A 2,852-nucleotide genomic window follows, 5' to 3' on the forward strand; every position below is an offset into this window, starting at 1 on the left:
AGTGCTCTTGGCCAATCAGATTCAAGTATCTTCTGTCTTCGATCAGAGCTGAGCAGCTTTTAGTCAGTCCAGCAGAATGTCTCTCCATTTATGGTAAGGTCAACTAGACATCTTTCTGTGTCTTCTGAACTTTACCCAAAGTAGAAATACTTTGTCTGGAAGTTGTTCTTGCTCAGCTGCTGTCTTGTACTCTTTGTCGATACAATTCAGCAGCTTCGTTCCGAAGTTGTTCAACGAAGGTCTTCTCGATCCTTCTCTCGCTGAGCTGCGTTTTATACACAACGGCAGCGTTTTGCACACGCGGGCCGAGTGGTCTTGATCTGTTTAACTTGGGCTTTGACTTCCGTATTGGGCTTTAAGCCTTTTAGTCTTTATGTCTTATAAACAATTTAACTCAACATTGAACAAACACATTAGTATAATAAATCAAAGCATTTAAACTTAGTGTGCTTAGAATATATTTAATTTTACTTAAATAATTTTGTCAAATCAAAATCATGTGGAAAGGTGTTTCAACGGCCGCGACCGAGAATCCTCCATTCTCGGTCGTGACACGCATCGCCAGATTCTCCCCTTACAATTTTCGAAGGCTAAATATTTGCTTCCCCATTCTCGGCCGAGAATTTACATTCTCGGTAAGAGCAGAAATTCTGAAGGAGCTATACGTACATGTTCGTTCACAAAGAAACGCGTTCGTTCGATTAGATAAGAACGCCTCTTCATAGTAGACACGTCTCTTAAACCCGACTCTTCAGCATTTATAAATAAAGAGTTGATTTCAGAGATAAACATATAGAAAATTGAAGGAAAGATTAGTATAGAATTAATGCAGAAATTCTGAGTCAAGCGATTCAGAGTTAGAAGTTCGATTCTGTAAAAAGCAATATGATGTACACACATTGTTTATTAAATAATTACAAACACAGTAGCATTTAGATTTGTTCATATTAGTTTACATTTTGGTAGTAGATAGACCAGTCTCTATTCCGAAGATTCAGCGAGAAGATTTAGTAGAGGATTCGCCCCGGAGTTTGACAACCTCTAACGAAACCCAAGGAAAGGATTGATAACCCGTTCGCTTGCAAGCCGTCGAAAGTTTCCATGCTTCTTGTTCTATGTAAACTTGTATCAAATTCATATTTCATCTAATAAAGTTCATTCTATTCGATAGATTTTTATGTAGCACTTTGGTAAATGATCCGAAGTGAGTTCTGGTGTTTTCATTAAAACGTAGTTGAATTCAAAATCTTTACAAGGAAACTTTGTTGAACACTTAGACAAATTGATATCATCAGTAGAGTATTAATTTGGTTAAGGTAGCAATCTAACCCGACCGTAGGAGGATTGACTGCAGTTCAAAGCCTTTTAATTAGAGGAATTTACGTTATTTCATTTTCATAATTTATACAAAGTTTAAAGTTGTTTTCTTTGCTTAATGCAAACGAATACATTTGTTTACTTTTCTAAAGAACTAAACGTTTATGTTTTGTAAATTTATCCTTAAATCAGAAGTGATTTCTAAACATTCGTTATACTCTAATCTAATTCTTATTCTAGCAATTTCAAAACCAAATCCAATTAAACGATTTTACATATTATGCACCTTAAAAGTAAATCTAACTAATTCAAAATAAGTTTTTGTTAAAAAGCGTTCCCTGTGGGTTCGATATCTTTTATTCCTACAAGCGTATACCGTGCACTTGCGGAAATCGCTCAACAAGTTTTTGGCGTCGTTGCCGGGAACGCCAAAATTTTTAACAAAAATTTAGATTTTTCGTGTTTTATTTCGAATCTAGGTTTATACATACTTATTTTAATTTTTGTAATTTATTAATTTTCATTTACTAACATATTTATTTTTCAAATTCTGTTTTGAAGGTAGTTTTGGTTCGTGTACGATTTCAAGTTCATACGCAGTTCTCGAAGTTCAGGCATTGTACCAAACCCTTTAGACCCAGAAATTAAAAAAACCATTAGAAAGAACAAGAAAAACAAAAACAAAACTCCATTAAAGACAAATACCGAGCCAGATATTATGGCAGACCCACCAACACTTATGGATTAAGCTAGGCCAGGGGTGGCCGGTGTAACCAATAGTATCGTTAGACCCAGAATCACCACAAACCAATTTGAAATTAAGCCAGCATTGCTTAATATGTTGCAAAATAATGTAACATTTTACGGGTTACCTAACGAAAATCCTAATACCCATTTGACAAATTTCCTTGAAATTTGTGACACTTTTAAAATCCCAGATGTGACTGCCGAAGCAATCAAACTTTGCCTTTTTCCTTTCACTTTGAAGGATAGAGCCAAAGAGTGGTTAACTTCGATGCCAGGCGCAACGTTTGCAACTTGGGAACAATTAGCCCAAGCTTTTTTATCAAAATATTTTCCTTTAGCAAAAACCGCAAGAGTCATAAAAGAGTTAACATCTTTTTCTCAAAATGATAATGAAACTCTTTATGAGACTTGGGAACGTTTTAAAGAACTTCAACGTTTATGCCCACACCACTAATTGCCTGCTGAACTTCTAATGCAAACATTTTATAATGGACTAAATCCTACAACTAGAGGTTCATTAGATGCTATTTTGGGAGGGCTATTTATGAAGAAGACATCAGCCCAAGCAAGAGAACTTTTGGAGGAAATGGCAATCAACAGCAGTATGTGGCCCGCGGAACGTGGACATATACCGGTGGCAAAACCATCATCCTCAACCACATCATCGGTTAAAGGTATAATGAACCTTGATCCAGTCGCGATGTTACAAGCCCAATTTTCTGCTTTATCGCATAAAATTGATAGGTTTATGGCACCGTGCGATACCAATAGTAATCCAATCCAAATGG

General features: G+C 36.0%; 1 non-coding gene across 1 annotated transcript; it reads right to left on the bottom strand.

The window, feature by feature from the left end:
• Positions 1-2,413: 2,413 nt before the first annotated feature.
• LOC136221128 (small nucleolar RNA R71) lies at positions 2,414-2,520 on the bottom strand. Its single transcript, XR_010684915.1, has one exon. It is a non-coding gene; the product is annotated as a small nucleolar RNA R71 (small nucleolar RNA).
• Between the last annotated feature and the right edge of the window lie 332 nt (positions 2,521-2,852).

This window comes from Euphorbia lathyris, chromosome 2, assembly GCF_963576675.1.
Source record: "Euphorbia lathyris chromosome 2, ddEupLath1.1, whole genome shotgun sequence".
In the NCBI taxonomy this organism is placed as follows: Eukaryota; Viridiplantae; Streptophyta; class Magnoliopsida; order Malpighiales; family Euphorbiaceae; genus Euphorbia; species Euphorbia lathyris.